At 43.5% G+C, this 20,003-nt stretch overlaps 1 long non-coding RNA gene across 1 annotated transcript in view; it reads right to left on the minus strand.

Annotated features, from left to right (window-relative positions):
• LOC138553540 (uncharacterized) overlaps positions 1–20,003 on the minus strand; it is a 76,059-nt gene that overhangs the window by 28,683 nt on the left and 27,373 nt on the right. The window lies entirely within an intron of this gene.

Here is a 20,003-nt window from a genome sequence, read left to right on the forward strand (position 1 = left end):
TTTGAAGAAACCTTATTTTCTTTGCGTTAGCCAAGTAGATTGACTCTTTCAATTCGGGTGCCATGTAGCTGCTCACCAATACATCCTTTATGGATTTGCATTTCCGAAAGGAGAAATTCGGATGTGGTCCGAGTGTGCCTTGTAGATCTGTATCTGTGGACAGTAAATGCCAATATTTTTTCACAATATGTTTAACTGTCTTGGCAGTCTGTCCGTAAGTTAATACCAGCCGTACCTTCTCTCCCTCTATGGGTGACTCATTTTCAACATTAGGTTCCACTAGTAATGACATCCTCTCCCATTGTCGTGCTCTCAAATACGCACGTTCAATTATTCTTTTGGGATAATTCTGTTTGCTAAATTCCCAAGCAGTGACTTTGCTTTATTTGTCATATGTTTCAATATTTGTACAGTTTCTTCTTAAACGAACAAACTCTCCATATGGAATACTCCAGACCAAATTCTTACAATGGACACTGTTAGCATGCAAAGGCATATGACACCTGTGGGTTTTCTAAACATTTTGCTTTTGACCTTTCCATCTTCGATAAACACAGTGAGATCAAGAAAAACAACTTTTTCGGGGCTGTGTGTCTCAGTAAACTGTAAATTGAACTCGTTATTTAACTGGTTCCTTCCATTCTGACGATGTGCCCTTCCAAATAATGAAAAGGTCATCGATGTAGCGATGCCACATGATCACTTTTTGTGTGTATATTTCGTATTGTTCTTTGAATGCCAATACCCCATGGTTAAATTCGTGTAAGAGGGGGCAAATTTAGTGCCCATCGCTGTGCCCTGTTTCTGCCTGTAATATTTTTGATCAAACAAAAAAATATTGTTCGTAAGGCACAGATCGATCATTTCCAAAATCATCTCAGAATGTCTGGTATAGTTCAACCATCTTGTGTTTAAGTAATGGGCACACGCTCTTAAACCTCGATCATGTCTTATCGAAGTGTATAATGATAACACGTCCATAGTGGTTAGGATGTAATCTGATTCACATGGTAATTCATTAATTTTCAACAGAAAGTCCTTTGTGTCTCTCAAGTACGATGGTAAAGATAGTACAAAAGGGAATAATGTCTCATCGATATAATTGGACATGTTTTCCAATAGCGATCCTGTGAGTGTAACAATTGGTCTTCCCGGGGGGGTTTTCTTGCATTTGTGGACTTTAGGAAGAAAGTAAATGGTTGGGATGGTGCTGTATTGTTTATAGAGAAACCTCACTTCTTGATCCTCTAACATCCCTTTCTCTGTCCATACATCAAATTCTTTTACTTTCAATTCCAAGTTCATAATGGGATTTCCCAGAGGTTTTTCATAACAGGAATGATCGTTGAGTTGTCTATTGGCTTCTTTAATGTACTGTGATCTGTCCATCAATACAATATTCCGGCCCGTGTCAGATGCCTTGATGATGCAGTCGGATAAGAGACTCAGTTCCTTGAGGCCTTTGTTGAATGAGTGGGTCATATTAGACTTGAATGTTTTGGCCTCTCTCCCTTTGATCTTTTAAGATCAAATCTTGGAACATCTCAATGTTACTGCCTATCATAATAGGAGGATTAAACTTAGATTTCGTTCTTAATTTGCTTCTTTTGTGCCATTCCATGTTTACCTCAAGATCTTCCGGATTGATAACAACAGAGTCGGAGATACTCATTCCCTCCTGTAGGAACATGAGTGTTGATAATGTCGGTAAATCTGCCTTTGTTATTATTGTGTGGCCCTCTTGTGGTGCACTCCATTTTTCTTTCGGTGGATTCACTGCAAAGAATTTTATTAGTTTGATCTTTCAAATAAAATGATCTAAATCAATTCTTGTTTGTGGGTAGTCATAATGTGCTGAAGGACGGAAATTTAGGCCCAGGGACAACAGCTGTTTTTGATTATCCGTTAGGGTATGCTTTGATAGATTGACTACGGCCATATCTGTGTTGGCTCGTATGATGTCATCTCCTAATTGCCAGAGCGAAGTTGTCTCCCTGACATACGCTTTCCTGAATCGATTGCCACTCTGCCCCCTCCTCGTTTTTGTTTTCCTCCTTTTCCTTTCCACGGGTTTTTCCACCTCTTGCCCGCTTGCCTGTTCTTCCGTCTTGGCAGAGCAGGCGCATCTCCTCTAAAAAATGTAAACAGTGGGTTCCTCTCCTTCACTCTCAGTGACTTCTGATATTGAGGACTCTTCAATGGTTGATGTACTAGCACCCATTGTGTTGTTTGTGCTGTCATTAGCCGGTGTATTAGTTCTTGTTTTCACCCTCATTTGGTCAAAACGTCTAGCAAACGTATATACTCTACCATTCTCATAGTACTCCTTATCTCGCAGGAATTTGCGTTGTTTCCTTTGTTGTATATCCTCCTCGAAGCTTTTTAAATTGCCTTCTATGTTTTTCTTGAGTTTCTGTCCTTCCTCACTCAATTTGATTTTGGCTAGTTGACTTTCAACCTCTGCAATTTTTAATAAAGTTGTCCTCCGGTCATTTCCTGCGTATTTAATTAATATTTCCAACAGGTTTTTGGAGCAGTAGTTGGTCGCAGCACCCCACTCTTCCAACATAGCCGGATCCTGATCCTCAAAGGAGGGTGAGGCGAGTATTCTTAGTCCCCTAGGAATCCTTTTAATGTCAATATAGTTTTGGAGTGAATGTTCCTCCCACCATTTGCTTATCTCCTTCTTTGACAGTTTTTCCATGTTCGTTCAGAAGTGATATTTTGCTGTTTCAACTGTAGATGTTGGTTTCTCTTTCGCTTTTCCAGCTGTCTGTTTTAATGACTCATTAAACAGTGTAGAAGCCAATTCTCAGTGTAGAAGCCAATTCTCTTCTAGTGGCCTCCCGTGTTGCCTGGGCACTCATAACATTTTTCATGTACACACAATATTTTAGTTGTGTGTTTCAAGGAAAAACGAAATTAGCTTTAAAATTAAATTAGCTAATTTGTGCTATTTCAACCCCAACCGTGCACTCCTTAACACACTGTCCACAGACTTGAATAAATCTGTAATGGGTTACGGAACCTTTGTTTCCTCTGAAGGGTTATATTTGCCACCCCTATCATCAGCGTTTAATTTCATATGCTGTCTTTCATCCGAGGAGCGGAAAAAAACACACACACGACACTCACCTCCAGAGCAGCCGTTCTGCATCCTCCGGCGATTCGGACCTGCGTCTCTGTTGGTGAGCGTGCCGCGTCCTAAACTCTATCTGGGACCTGGTGAACGCTGTACGGCCACGCTCCGAGCTGCTGCGGGACCAAATGGTTGTGCTGAGTCAATCCGCACGCTCTTTGTGAAGCTTTCTTGCTGTATCGGTCGGTGCCTGCTCCGCGTTGGGACTCATCAACGTGTAAAGATCAGATTGCGTTCCGCCAAGAGAGCCCTCTTTCTGGAAATATGAGCCACACTGCACAGAGTGGGAGTGCAACGGGTGTCAATGCAGGGTTTGCCATATATATATATATATATATATATATATATATATATATATATATATATATATATATACATACACACACACACACACACACACACACACCTTTTTATTGTTTCACTCAAAAAGGCAGTGATATTCTCGAAGATCTTGCTCAAAGTGCAGGCTTGCATCGGCAGATAGATGGTGGTAATCAGCTAGAGCGTGGAATCCCAAAAGCATGGAACTAATAAAGTGAAGTAAAAGTTGGAAGAAGCAAAAGGTGGTACAAACTAACATGGTCTCTCTGGACCAGTACAAGCGTATTCACTGCATGGAAACATTTTGCTTCAATCAAAGCACTACAAATAAATACATATCAAAACACTGGTCTCTTCCATTACCCAAAGCATAATATCTACACATGTTCACTCTATACCAAAAGTCTTAACACAGCAAGAGCAGCAATGGGGACATATGTATGTTTTTGCAGCAGCTACAATACGCAGAATCACTTTAATTCACATCACACATAAAAATGACAATTTCTAACATGGAAAGATTCTACTCCCAGCTCCTGATCAATAGGCCTGAAGCTCGCACAACAAATGTTCTATGTGGCAAACCTCTCTGCAAATTGTGCACATTATAGGCTCAGCAACACTTGCAGTAGTGAAGTGACCAATGGCACACAATGGGACTGTTAAGCACAACACCAAATCTTCTCCGACATAAATCCCATGTCAGGAAACGTGCAACCACACACCTAGGTTCGGGGTGTTTGTACGTTTTCCGTTGCTGAAACAAGTCTCTGGGAAGCTTCCGAAGCATTAACGGTAACGCAGTCAATTACACAAGTGGACAATCACCGTCAATTTTGGACTCTGGCCCATCGTAACAACCCACACTACATACTGGCAACCATGCATCTACTCTCGAAAGATTCCGTTCAACTGAATAGCCCAACAACCACAATACACTACTGTATGATTCTGAAGAATTGGCATCGGGCAAGGGTGTAGGAACCGTGGCTTTTTTTTATTAATCAAATGAAACAGGTAATTCCATCTCTGAAAGGATAATCTGCAAATTCACCTTTCATAAAATAATTGGCAAAAACAGTGTCCACCTCTGCCCTGCTGCATCAGTAGTCTGATCTGCAGCGCCCACAGTAGCACAGAGTAGGTTCAGAGCACGCAGGTGCCCAATTGACAGGTACATTGACAGCCAAGTTCCTGTAGCCCAGGTGGCACCCCTGTACCAAAACCCTATAATTATGAGCTACTGTCCTGGTGCAGAGCAATCTTCAAATATAAGCCATACTGGAGTTCTGGCATTCTCACAACTATTACAGCAGCGTTATATCACACGTGTAAGCCCAGATCAGCTGTGAAAGGACTATGGGTATTCTCCCCATACAGTGCTGTCTCTACTACTGCCAACAGGACTGTACCCCTGAGGATTGCCCCTCTGATGCCTTTGTGCCAGAGAGACAGCCACATTACAGCAAGCGTGCCTGAGAACAGGAATCAAAGGAGTACACTCATTCACACAGGAGCAGCCTCACACCAGTGTGCGACATATCTAAAGGTATTTTATTCTTTTGAGAAGGGGTGGGGCTAGTGTAAACAGAGAGAGCTCTTGACAACTGGAGAAGGTTTCATCTTCCTGTTGCTTTGTGCCTCCATCTTTCCTTGCCTTCCTGTCCCCATGCATTTACTTTAGCACAAAGCACCTTGGCTCAATGTTAGAAGGCAAAGTCCATCAGTTCCAAGGCCAAGGATAGGATAGCTTTAGTCCAATCACCTTATTCACTTTTGAACAGCCACCCAAGAAGAAATGCATTTGGACCCCTGTTGGGAGAGTTCTTATCATAGCCCTCAATCAGTGAGGTGAAGACAGTGTCCAAGTCAGAGGCAATTTCTTTCCCTACCCATCCCCAGGGCACATAGTCGATGAACCTGCTGCTGGAACAAGACCTGCATCTCCGTCAGTCATGCTGCTGCCATACCCTCAACATGGTGAAGGACCCCTGTGGTGTGCACCAGCCTCCCTTGCTGGGAGCCCGTGAACAAGGACTGAACTTGTCCCCGAGACCCTAGGGTGAAACTGAGCATCAAGAGAGCCAAAACAGACTAGAGCCCTGCGTTCATTTCATCGAACCTGTCCAACTGTCGTCAAACCGCGTTCACTTCATTTCGAACCAGCAGGACCGTCCAGAGCAGTCTAGGCACTTACCAAGCTCTTCAAACTCTAACGTGTTCATGGCCGCACTGTGCTAGCTGAGAAAAATCACTGCCTTGGCTCAAACTGCAACCTCTGTTGCATCAGCCGCCTCTGAACCACCACTCGCCCCACCAGCATCTGTGCTGCCAATAGTTATTGCCAGTCAAAGTGACCCTGGTGGATTATCGAACCCCAAAAATCGGACGCTGCATTGAACCACATCTTCTGTTTTTTCCACAGTGGTGCGTTTTTGAACAGTTTTTCTATTAGGTTGTCTCGCACATGGTGTGTTTAATTACAGTATATAAATCTTGATTGGACGGTCCCTTTATTTTGAGCTGTGATACCTGTTTGGGTCACTACTGATCACATTCCCTGCCCTTCTAAGAATATAGCCTTCCCTCTGCCCACATTACCACAAAAGGCTAAGGACATATCTCTTGACTGTGCCCGTTTTACCTTTACGACGGGATCACTATTGGTTTGTAGAGGTGTGAAGGCTGAGTAGGTGGTTTATTCACTACTCACACCTATGCTAGACCCTGAAGACCCTTTGTATATGGAAACTAAGGCACAATCAGCATATACTAGTGATACGACAGACACGAGGTTCGATTTTCCAAGTACTATGTTTTTTTTGCAAAATATGCTCAGTCGGCCGACTGGGTCTAACGTCTCGCAACGTGTGACACCCAGACCTTGTGAGACGCAAGAGAGCAAACATCATTCCAACAGTTACATATATTCAAAAAACAAGCCTTCAAGGCAATCAGAACCGCCCATAATGTATCTTCTTGAGATAGGGTTCGGTGATTGACAATTATGACACATTATGACAGGTTTCTGATACTTAGCAACAGTTGCAGACATAGTTCTTTGTTATTAAGAACATAAATCACTTTTTCATCAAGGATATCGTGTTTGCGAGAGAGACACATTCCAAAGCACATTATCTACCAGTTTCTATTCTTGAACTAGGGGTCAGCCTGTTCTAAGGAAGATCTGTGAAGGAGGACTGCTAGAAAAGTATAATTCATGCTTTAACTGCCTATTGCTACAGCTGTAGTGAGACAGGCCGGCACCTGGTCTGTTGATTAAATGCTGTTTCTGCTTGCTCTCAAGGGCTTGATGAGGGAGGAAAACAATGTATTTCTGCACTGCTTGGCATTCCTGTCTGGGTTGATCTATCAACATGCAAGCTGTGACCTCGTACTGTGTATGAGCTTTCAGAATATTATACATTTTGCAAAGCGTTTGACAGAAAAGAAAAAAACAAAATGTTGAATGTAACACAAGGTGGACGCCCTCTGGTTATACTGACGAATCTGTGTTTGCGGTGTTGGTTATGTGATGCGATTGGTTTATGGCCAACATAATATACCTTCTATACTTGGTTAGGGTCGTTTCTAGATTCACAAACCCTCCTTTTGGCGGTAAGCCAAGAGCATCATCCATACATCTCATCTTCATCGGACCATGTATCTAATTCTGAACTATGCATGCTACTGTAATCGTCATCTTCAATGTTAATTGACATAAATTCCTTCATTGTTTCCATTTCGTGATTTACATCCTTATTCAACCTGAGAGTTCGTTTTTTTCGTTATCGTATGTACACATTCATTTGTTATTTCAGAGCAAAAGATTGGCAGGCAGTGTATGCAACAACAGCAGAACATGAGGATTCCAAGTAATGTTACAAAGATTGCAGTTAGGTTCCATCCCCATGAACGCAGCAGTTCCCAAAACCATGAACTTATATTTAGATCCCAACCACCTGTCGGTGTATGTTTGTCAGAACTCAGGATGTGCAATTTCTTGTGCAAGTTCTTGATTGCTTCAAAAATTGTAGGGGAGGAGTCACTTACAAATACACAGCACGCTGACTATGATTTTGCACACACCTCCACGATCAGCCAAAATTATATCAAGAGCCATTCTATTCTGAAGTGTCATCAATCTAACTGCCTTCTCTTCTAATGTCATGTTATATAATATATCGGCTGTTCCATTTATCGTTTTTTCTAACACCCTGGACAATTTTCTTATATTTAATGAATGTATTGCTTGCCCCCAACATGGTATAAAATGATTTTGCTATGTCCTCTGCAATTAGTCCTGTCTCATCCTGTCGTGGCCTAGATCTGGAAAGTTTGGATAGGTCTGAAGTTTTGGAAAAGAATACACCAGGAAAAAGGATCCCTAAGTAACAGGTCCCTCCCCAATTTCTAGGCAACCAGGGATAAGCCTGTTCTCCACATATAAAATAAACATGATCCCCCACATATATTGGTTGTTCTTCTTTCTCAAGCACTGCAATAGTCATACATCTAGTGAATCTTCCCACTGAATAGGACCCCCTTTTTCGTAAGCAAAAGGGACAGTACGTGGACTGTGATTGATAGTATAGGAGGGAGGCACTACATCCTTATTCCCTACTGGATTCATGTGAAAAGTGATTACAGATGATTTATAAAGGCACAAAGAGTCCATCTACTGGTTTTACTATTGGCCTTAATATGCTCGCCCTGTTAAATATGGAACAACCCACTGGTTCCATTACCACTCTTTCAAACTCATCAATGTTTGTTCCATCCAATTGACCAGTATCACTCTTATTCCATTTCCCATAAAATAGTGCACTCAAGGATGCATAACATGCTGTATTAAGCGGTAATGGCTGCACGTACCAACCCATTCCTTTTCCTCCATGCTGGAGTAAATGGGAGCAGACCCAACAATTTGTCCTAGTCAGGATAGTACAAGTCATATTCATAATCAAAAGCAGTGTGTTATTATCATACCCTCTTCTGTGTCCCTCTTCTAATGGAGGGAGAGTATAAGAGAGCACATGTACCAGACCGTTTGTGGCAGGAGCATTGGTAGCAGTCAAAAGAGAGCTTAACAGATGCAGTTTCCAAATACCAAAATATCGGGACCAGTGTAATCAAAGCGTAAAGTAATGTCATAATTAGTAACATATGTTTCCTGCAACAAATTCTTCTAGGTATTCTTTTAGTCTCTATCTCTATAATATCAGTGTTGGTGCAGGAGGGAGCAGGGGTGAGTATAGGAATTGTCTGCAGTGTTTATCTCGGCAATGTTTGCCATGAAGGATTTCTTCACAGTAGTACAAGTTAAACAGCAAAGCGTTCAAATAGCAGCAAAGCTTTCAGGCCAGTTCTGGTTAGCCTGCTTGATAAATAAGTAAAAAGCTTATGTGATTCTGCACAGTGCTCCAAAAATCATCAGATCATCAGAGCAAGCATCAGTGTGTTGGTACCATATGCGCCCCGCTTGTTCCCACGAGGTGATCACATTGGTCCTTCACTTTTCAAAAGGTACCACCGGGAAGCCGCGTTTCAGAGCTCTCAATTTGATGCAGATTGATATATTTCATATGCTCCACTTCCCTAGCCCTCCGATTCCCAATTCATCCGTGTTGGGAACAGAGGCAAAACAAACACGTAGGTCAGATCACTTCCGGTTTTGAGAACGCAGGTTGTACCTTATCGCTCCAGGTACTGTGTGATCAATGAATAATGCATTTTCCTTTCCAGATCCTTTGATCTTTGTTGCAATCTCCTCAGACCCTTCCTGGGGCTTGGGAAGCACTTCTGGCAGAGAACTGGCGATGGTGTCTTTGCAATCGAGTGCCTCCGTTTCTCTTTCGGCGCTCGGATGAGGCAGCTCTTTCAAAGCATATGGAATTATTTTCGTATGCGTAGCATGAATCCATGCCTTTCGACCATCCACTCGGACTGCAGTCTGTGTTGCCAGGAGGACCTGGTAAGAGCCCTTCCACCTCGGTGCAAGTAAGGATTTTCGCTTGAAATTTTTCATCAGCACCCAATCTCCTGGCTGCAGACAATGCCCCGGGCCGGTATATCTGACAGGAAGAGCCTGCTGCACCTGCTGATGTTACGCTCACCTGATATCCCCGGGGGCATCTGGAAGGCTCTAAGATCTGGAACCCTGGATGCGAAGTTGCCCAGTGCTGAATGATGAATCTGCAATTACAGAAGGGAGGATTTGTGGTAACTGTCTCTAATGGGTGAATCTCCCACCTCCCTCTGACCAATTCCCTTCCCACTGGGTTCTTTTCTCACATTAGTTATTTGTAGGGTGTGCTCTCCGTCCTGCGTTTCTTGTGCAGGGGCGCTTAACGTTTGTTGGCAAGCTGCCCGAGTTGCTTCACTGGTGTAGTAGGACTTCCTTGGGCCCAGGCCTGCTGTGAGCCCGAATCTGCTGGTAGGCAGGTATGTTTGTTAATTGTAAGTCTTTGTTCTGTTTATGGTGAGAATTCGTTAATGTCTTTATCTCCTTCTTTTCAGGTGCGAAGGTCTTGATGCTGGGGTGCCGGATGGAGAGGCACGTTTCTAAGTAAGAGAAAGCGCGAAGCACAGCGCCTTTATTGTCTTTTAAAGCTAACCTGTGTTTTCTTCTTCTTCTCCTCACAGGCCGCTGTGGTGCTGCGAGTGGATGAGAGCGCGATGAAAAACAGGCCCCCGGAATCCGTTAAGGCAAGTACAGCGCTGTGCGGTTGTTTAAAATTGAAAGCTAACCTGAATTGGTCTCTTTTTCCTTTGCAGATGTTGCTGTGGTGCTCCGGATGGAAGCACAGCGTAGCACGATGGAATTCAGTTAAGATTGATGGAATTCGATGTTTTAGAAGCGGCGCGTTCTAATATTGTTTTTCCTTTTCTCGTTATTGCAGGTCATGATGTTCGAGCAGCAGCTGTGGTACCCTTAAGCTAGTACTCACAGGTGAGTTATGTTTCTTCTTCTCCCGGTTTCCACAGATTGTAGCCCGGTTGAGATGCTGAGTGCTGGATGGCGTTTTCTCAGGTAAGACAGAATAATCTTGTTCTTGCACGACTACAGGAAGATGCTGAAGACCAGGAGCTGGACACGGTGAGCGTCACGCTGCTGGTTGCAGAACAACGCAATGCATATTCTGTAGTCATGGTGTGGTTTATGTAACCCAGGGAAAGTAGTTCCAGTCCTGCAACACCCAAAACACTAGACTGCATGGCTTGGTTCTTAGAACTAGTCCATGTTGGATTTAAAGGCCCATGTACATAAATGGGACCTAGTTTGAACAGCCCTTCCTTCCTACATATGAGCCTGGTGCCAAAGGCGCCAGGACTGGCTCCAGGAGCCCTTTTGCAATGGTTTTAAGGCCCTCGGGGTTCTGGTGGGAGCCTGTGTCAAGTATGTCAAGAATATCAAGAAACCGGTAGTTGAACTCGTAGTGTAGTAGTTGAGTTCTCCCTACCAATGCGTCCCTTTGTACATCCAAAATAAGTACCAAGGGGCCAATTAGTCAGAAGATGGAACACCAGACTGGACTTCTGCCGAGGCAGGAACAACGTAGGACGCAGAGAAGGACAACGTACTTGATCGCCCTAGAGGAATCAGAGATGTAAACGGACTCAGAATCGACGTAGCGGAAAAAACAATGAACAAGTACAATTATTACAAGACCAAGACTCAAAAGCAACTTACCAATAGTGCGAGGAGAGTGTTCTTCCAGAAAGATATACTGTGCAACCCAATCTAGCCCTGACACCATGACGGCACGAGGACGCCTATGCAAGTGCAAGCGTCTCGAGTCCAGTCCTGTCCCCGACGGAATGAGGACACCTGTCGACTCTAGTGCCAATGATGCCAGTCTCTAGTCCAAGCGCTGTATTAAGGGTCAAGCAGTTTCTTTCTGGTGAATGGATGAACTCCTCAGAAGCAATGTCCACAGTAAGGTAGTGAAGTAGACAGAAATGGAATCCCCCGTTACGGATGATTGTATCAAGGTACAGCGTGAGAATGGCAACAGGCCGACAAAATGAAAGCACACGGCAATGGAAGAGAATGGTCAAACATTCCGGGTCTGGTAACTTGCTAGCGGGGTGTTGTTTCCAACAAGCAAAGCGTTGTCGAAATTCGTTCCCGGTTGTCTTGTTGCGGCCAGTGAGGTGTCCAATTCAGGAGACAGAAGATGGGTCGTAAGCGTTCCACGTCGGGCAGCGTGCTGGCGGTGAAGTAACAGACGAAAGGCAAAGACAGGTGTTAACACAGGCCGAGGTCGATAACAGGAAGACTTCAATGGGAAATAGGACGGGGCAAGGTAAGTAGGAACAAGGACAAGAAAGTACCAAACAAGTACTTGGGAGCGTAGCCTAGATTCCGAAACAAAATCAGAAGCGGCGAGTGCAGTAACCCGGAAGCATTTTATCGGGTCACCGCAAACTTGCCGAACTCCGCCTCTCCGGGATTGAGTCATGTGACGAATATGGAGCAGGCGGCATCGTCGCCATGGCAACCTTGCGGAGTGAGTAGAGAAAAAACGAGAGCGAGTCCAGGGGAAACCATGATGCGAGTTGTTTGCGTAGGTGGCGTCCCGAGCAGCAGCAGATGTAATCATGTGGGTGGCATCATCAGTCTTGGGGAGAGGAGAATTATTCAGATGTTCCTGATTTCGGGGGCAAATCCTGACAGCCTGCTTGTGGCACAACTTGTGACCCCTCACAGTGGTCATGACAGCTGATGACTCAAACGCAAGTTCTGAGTTAAGAGTTTACAATAAGTGCTGAGCAAAGGGTATTCAATCTCACTTAGACGTTTAGGCTGCAGGCGCTGCAAACATTTGCGGGTCTCCCCATTATGATCTCGTATGGGGAAGAGTCCAGTCCTTGCCTGCACAGATGTTCTCATACACAAAGCTATGGCAATGCATCGGGCCACTTCAACTGACTCCCTGAGCATATCTTGCTAAGTATATTCTTCAAAATGCCGTTCTGGCGTTCCACAAGACCGGCACTCATCGGGTGTCTGGCCGAGTGGAATCTTATCACTCTGGAGGCCTGCACACATTTCTAGTATTACAGCTGCAATAAAATGCGGGCCATTATCTGACCATATGACACGTGGCGGGCCAAAACGGGAAAGTACTCCTTCAGCATCACTTTCGCTTGTGCTCATTGCTGTGCAATCATTTAGCGGATAGGCTTCCACCCATTTGCTAAATGCACAGACCACTACAATGACGTACTTGAAATTCTGACACCTTTCCATTTCTATGAAATCAAAATGTATCACTTCAAATGGCATGGGGGGGGCAAAACTACCTACAGGAGTCGTGGTTCCTTTTCCAATGTTATGTTGCAAATAGGTCATGCAGTTTTGGACTAGTCTGTTGGCAGTTTTTCTAATGTGCGGATACTGCCATACTGTGTCTAGATGCTGAATCATTTTCTTAGCACATGTGTGTGGGGCTATGGGCCATAGTGACCATTGCTGTTACATAGGCATTGGCCAACATCCATTTCTTACTCGTTTTGTCCACCCAACAACTCTCTATGTCCAATTCTGCTGTACCCTCAGACCAAGCTTTTATTTCGTCTGCAGTTGCTTCTGTTTGCATCTCTTTAACTGTGGCAATTCCATGTTCTACCCTGCAGGGTACCTCTTTTGACCTCTCAATACACATTTTCGTATGTAAATCAGTGGCAGTTTGTTTCGCAATTTAGTCCGCAAATGCGTTTCCTTTCCCAACGTTACATGTTACTTTTTTATGTGATTCACATTTCATTATTGCTAGTCGTTTAGGAAGTGCAAGAGCGGACAACAATCTTACTATCAAAGTGCCATGTTGGATCTTGGTTCCATGTGATGTCAGAAAACCCCTCCCAGCCCATAGCCCACCAAAATTGTGGCCCACCCCAAATGCGTACTGACTGTCAGTATATATGTTTACATTTAGGTTTTCAGAAATTTCACATGCTCTGGTTAACGCTATTAGCTGTGCAGCCTGTGCTGAATTGTATGGGATTCTTTTGCCCTCTACAATACTCTTTAGTATCGTGATGGCATATGCAGCAGTTGATGTACCATCGGGTAATTTGAAACAATCACAAAACAGTTCTCCATCTGGCTCTTTCTGTGGGGTATCTGTTAGATCAATTCTTCCTTTAGTTTCTTGTTCAGTAACCATTAAACAATCACAGGGGAATTCTTTCTCACCCGTCTTTTCATTGGGAGGAGGCATTAACTCGGCCGGATTCAAAGCGCAACATCTCGTAATTTGGCTATGCGGTGCAAATAGAACTATTTCATATCTTGTCAGCCTAGCTGATGTAAGGTGTTGCGCCTGCGTTCTATTTAAAAGAACGTCTACTGCGTGAGGCACCATTATGGTTAAAGCGTGATCCAAAACCATCCCCTAAATTTGTTTTACTGACGCGGTAGCCGCAGCAACAGCTCGCAAACAGTGCAGCAAAGCGCATGCAACAGGATCAGCGCAGAAGAAAAATAACCGCATGGTCTATTTCTCCCTCCTTGTTCCTGGGTCAAGACAGCCAAAGCACAACCATTGTAAACTCATCATAATTTGGTGTGCCCAAAACTGGAGCTGAGCACAATGCAGCTTTGAGCAGATCAAATGCTCCATGGCAAAGGCAAAACAACATCATCCTTCGTCAGTGGCACCATTGGTTTCACAATCATGACGAAGTTCGCGATCAACTGCCTACAATATGAAGCAATGCCTATTATAGCTCTGACTTCCTTCTGCGGTTTTGGAATATGCATACCAGAGATGCTTTCTATTCTTTCAGGTGCCGGTCTTCTTCACTCTTTCGAAAGGAGGTAACCCAAATAGGTCACTTCCTTTCGACAATACTGGAATTTTTATTTTATGAAGCTTTGTGTCCATGCGCTGCTAAATGTGTCAACAAAGTAACTGTACTCTTTGCAAATGTCTTCTGTGTCTGCAGCAATTAGTAAGACATCAATGTACTGTAACAATACATAACCTGTTGGTAGTTCCAGCATGTCTAATTGTTCTTTCAATGATCTACTATAAATACTCGGGCTTTCAGTGTAGCCTTGTGGAATTCATGTTAATGTGAATGAACGTCCTCCTAGAGTAAAAGCAAATAAATATCTGCTATCTGGATGTACTGCAATGCTGAAAAACGCATTCTTCAAATCTACAACACTAAAATACGATGCAGATGCTGGAATCATAGTAAAATGGTAGTCACATCTGGGGCTAATGGAAATTGGGGGTCAACTACTTTATTCAGTCCGCGCAGATCAATTATGAAATGATACTGTATATCATTACCTCCTTTTTTATAAACTGGAAGAATCAGACTATTGCAAGTGCTACCTGAAATCTCTTCAATTACGTTCCGTTTAATTAAATCAGAAACAATACATTTCAATGCTTTTTCCACTTCTACCGAGATCTTATATTGTTGAATGCGTGGTAATATAATTCCTTCTTTCAAAACAATTCTTACTGGCTCCACCTTTAAACAACCAACATCGTTATCATTCATTGCCCATATACAAGTTGGGACCCTACTCAATTCAGTCGGTAATGGTTTAGACAAAAATTTTGCTACTGGAGCTTTCTGTGGTGATATTGTCAAATACACTCCATCAGGAGAACAGTGAATAACTGCACTCAATTTCTTCAACAAATTTAACCCAAAACATTTTCACTGCAATTTTGTGTCAAGAGAAATGGGCAAGACTCAGTGAATGGACCTAGTGTTATACGTACTGACTGTGACACTGGACTAATTACTGGTGTACCTGCGAACCCTACTGAGACATTATTTTGCCCTGACAGTGGTATATCTGGAACCAAGTGATGGTCAATTGAACATTTCTGTGCACTCGTGTCCACTAGAAAAGTGTGCTCCCTATTCCCAACCTTCATTTCTACGTAGGGCCCTTTCTGGTCTACTGGAATAGATACTGGTTCCAACCCCTGTCTTGGGCTGTCCCAGTAAAACAATACATTATCAGATGTAAAGTCACCAGAGTAGAATGCATTAGCTTGATTATCGAAAACATTTCCATCCCCCGTATTATTCTGCTGTTGCTGGTTTTGATTGGGATTCCCCTGGCTGTTTTGAACCGGTGGCGCTCTTGAGTTTCTATTATGTCCTTGTGTTCCTGGGCGACCTCTATTCTGTCTTCTCAGGAAATTCCCATTCCAATTCTGTATCTGCGGGCCCTGTGCTCGCCAATGGCCTTCTTGTCTACAATAGGCACATTGATTAAGTCCAATTGGACGACCGTGCATGTTGGAAAAATTAGATCTGGTTTGTGCGTTCCCGCCACTTCTGTTATCGTTTGCTACTTGTTGCATCAATACCCTTGTTTTCAAATTTCCTTTGTCCCTTATTTCTTTCTCCTTCTCTGCATTTACTCTATTCTCATAATATTGGGCCATGTGTAACACTTCACTTTGTTATTTTGCTTGCCATGCACTTTCAGATGTCATTATTAAATTTTGAATTTTCGGTAACAACCCTCGTACATACTTAACAAACAACCTCTTCCCGGGTTCAGTACTCAAATCTTGGCCACTGAAATCTGCAAATACTTCTTCAAATCGATTAAAATAATCTGTCACAACTTCATCTTTACCCTGTACGCAAGCCATTAATTTGTCACAAACATTTCTTCTCAGGTATTAAAATGTTCAATTTCTGTACTATTCGCACTGGTAAGGCCAACATGACCGGCGGCGGTTTCTCACCAGCTTTTCTGTTTGCATCACTTATAATCATATTTTGCCATGCATCACCCAAAATCTATATTCCTAATTTGTTTCCATTTGTGTACAGGAACAATCATGGGAAATAATGGATCCATATCACTCATTGTAAAAACAGACACATTTAAAACAGACTCAATTTCCTTATAGAATCCCGCCAGATTTTTTATAAGATCAGGGATCGTTTGCTAAATATTATTTACCTCCCGTCTAGAAAAAGGGACGTGTACGAACTATGCAGTATAATGGACTTCTATTACACGCGCTGGATTTCCACCGGCGGCAGCAATCTCTACTTTCGGAACAAACATAGGGGGCACTTCTCTCATAGGCAATTGTAAACTAGGCGTTTCCTCACCTGTTCGCTTGCTAAGCAATAAAGCTAAATCGAGAGAGAAGGCAGCCTTTCCAGTTTCAGGCAAAAATGCTCTTTTGTATATTGTCATTAAATCAGGAGGGCAACATAAATTGTTTTTTAAATACTCATCTTGCAAATACTCAACCATTACCTGCAATACCTTCCTCTGCATCTCTAGTGTATATTGACTAAACACATCATGCACTTCTATTGGGGTAATGGTGAAATCCGTGATCCATCTAAGCGCCTCTCGCGTACAAATTTTCATCTCTTCACTAATAGGTTTCAACGGTGGCAAAAACCGTTGCTGGACATATGGCACTACCCGTTTCCCTCTTTTCATCTCCTCAGTTAATTGATCAAGCTCACTTTTAAACACAAATAGCCGGCCTACATGTTCTTGTACTTCTGACGCACTATCCCACATATGCGAAAAAAACATTTAGATCCAGCAATTCCTGCGGTGCCAATGTACCGTTCAATTTTTTTCCATTCTTCCACAAGATACTCACCCATGCATTCTAACAATACCTATTGTTCACCAAGCATCTTATAGTCATACATGGAACTGCACGGATCCCAAATTGTTGCCTTCAATATACGTGTCTTCCCATTGTTTCAGCTGCCCTTTCCTCTTTGCTAACCGTACTACGAGTTACTCTGGTGCTTCCTTTTAGCCAAGGCCCAACCTCTGTAGAACTGCCTCCTGCGGTGGCTACTAATTCACGCTCTGTTGGCAGTGTAGGAAATGGTGTCACGTTCACAGGGGGAGATGGAACAACGTCAGTGGGGGGTAGAAATTGAGGTGGAGGAGAAATGGGTAGAAGTGCAGTAGGGTCAATACTACTTTGAGGATGTTAATTTTTACGCTCATTCAGAAGTTTATTAGCTCATCTGATGTATGCAAATCTTGTTGTGGATACATTTTTTGTACGCCTAATTGAAAGGCCCTGTCCATTCTTCTTAGATCCTCTGTCACTTTAAGCTCATCAAGTATTAGCGCTTTCTCTGCATTTGATATGTGTCTACGTGCATGTTTCTCCCCACTTCTTAGACAGAGATTAGTTTCCTTCCTCCAGTCTCTCACAACATCGAATGCCACTGGGCGTGCTTTCTTGCATAGCAATACTGATTCCAAGTGTTTTATACGTGCCAATTCAAAAGTCCCCTCGTTAGGCCACTTCAGGTCTTCTACATGTCTGGTCTGCTTATGCCAAATTGCGTTAAACATTATTGCCCCTATTCCATACTTCTCATACATTTCAAACGCTGGTGACCCTATGGGTGGCGCGACCAGGCCAGTTTCCAAAGATTGTCTACCGCAGTGGAAAAATCCCACTAGACAGGAAGACAATTTCCCAGGCATAATTGATCTTTACTCGTACCTTACCCTGGGCGTTTGATCTTGCAAGAGCAATCCTCAATCAATATCAGGGCGATTAAGAATCGCACACTACTCACCTGATCAATCAATTTGTCACTCAAGACGCAATTCGTCTGTATACAGACGCAACCAAGAATCGTCGTGACTGTGTATCTGGCTCAATCTGCCTCGTTTTGTGACCCTTGCCTCGATGCTCTGTACGCTGCACATCGATCAGCGACCGGCTGTGTACAGATCTGCAAAGGAGTCTCTCATCACTTTTACAGGGGCGCCCCGAACACCTTTCGATCCCGGCTCAATGGCCTCGTCCTCGATTCGTTTTCGCCTTCTTCAAATTTAACTTATACAATGGAGCAAAAGGGGCAGGGTCCCTATTTGGGCGCCATTTTTTGCTAGGCCCTGAAGACCCTTCGCATATGGAAACTAAGGCACAATCACCATATACTAGTGATACGACTGACACGAGGTTCGATTTTCCAAGTACTATGGTTTTATTGCAAAATATGCTCAGTCGGCCAACTGGGTCTAACTTCTCGCAACGTGTGTCACCCAGACCTCGTGAGGCGCAAGAGAGCGATCATCATTCAAACAGTTACATATATATAGAAAACAAGCCTTCAAGGCACATCAGAACATCCCATAATGTAACTTCTTGAGCTAGGGTTCGGTGATTGACAATTATGACAAGTTTCTGATACTTAGCAATAGTTGCAGACATAGTTCTTTGTTATTATGAACGTAAAGCACTTGTTCATCAAGGAGATCGTGTTCGCGAGTGTTCTGCTTAATTTATGCTTAGTTCAAAGTGGCGCAGACGCGCGGTGCATTCTGGGAGCGCCCGGTGCCATGTTGGATATTTACTTCACTCCGAAGTGAAAGGCTGCACACATTTTGCTGAAGTGTTAGATTCACAGTGCTGAGACAAACATGCTTTCTCAAACTTGGTATGCAGTCAATGCCATTTCTGCTGGGAAAAGCCAACGTTGTTATGACTTGCTACTGTTCTCCATGGAGCATGTTTTTAGAGCAGCGAGGCCCTGCGTTCCTTGGGGGGAGCTCTCGATTGACCCAGCTGGCAACCGATGGCTGTTCCTCAACTGCGCAGGTGTAATTCCAGAAGGTTTGAGAATTAACTCCTTTTTTTTGGAGTTCCTATATATGCGGAAACCCGGAGGGGTCAGGTGAGACTTCAGCCAGAAAAGGACGCTCCGTCTGGCCTTCCTGTGAGCTGTAGCACTCCCTTCGTGGCTGCCCCCTGGAGTCTTCCAGCCGCTTCTGGACGAGATGAGGACAAGAATTACGCTCACGGTGATGCATTTCTTTTGACTTCTTTACTTCTTCTGCAATCTATTCCCATGTTATTTTTATGAGTTATTTCTATCTACTTGTAATCTTTGAATAAATAGCCGTAAAGAGCTGATTATCTTCTAAAGAGTGTGTGGCTGTGAGTTATTGTGTCTGTCTGTTTATGGGTTGAAGCATTTGCTCTATAATTGCATTGGTGATTTATGGTAGTTCCGTGCACTTTTCAGAGGAGAGCAATACATTATGGCGCTGTGAGCAGGATTATTTGTGATGAAGTGTTCCAAATATTCCAGCAACTGTTAGTAGATAGGCTTCGGTTATCTTGCAAGCGAAAGTAATTTGGCAGTGAGTGTTGAACTGTGTTAAGCTGTTTTTTTTCCTTCCCTTGCTGGTGTGTGCGTGCTTGTGGGAGTGATTGTAGAGAAAACAAAAAAAAATAGATATAAAGAGGTTTTGTACCATTTTGCAGTAATGAATAGTTTGTTCAGGAAAAAGAGTGTTACCGCTGGCGGTGAATGCTCTGATGTTGTAATTCCAGGCTGGACTAAGAGTCCATATGATAAGTTGGCTCAGGCATGGGCCTGTGGTGCCGGGCTAAGTCAAACCTGGGATCAAGCATTGGGGGGATGCCGATCCGGCTGATGTAATTGCATGCTTGCAACAAGTTTCAGTAGAACGTGGTAAAGAATGTGTGGCATTGGGCAGGCGAGGTTGGGTTCTTTTGCATGCTTATAGGAA

This window comes from Ambystoma mexicanum, unplaced genomic scaffold, assembly GCF_040938575.1.
Source record: "Ambystoma mexicanum isolate Mex_15411 unplaced genomic scaffold, UKY_AmexF1_1 Mex_scaf11, whole genome shotgun sequence".
Classification (NCBI taxonomy): Eukaryota; Metazoa; Chordata; class Amphibia; order Caudata; family Ambystomatidae; genus Ambystoma; species Ambystoma mexicanum.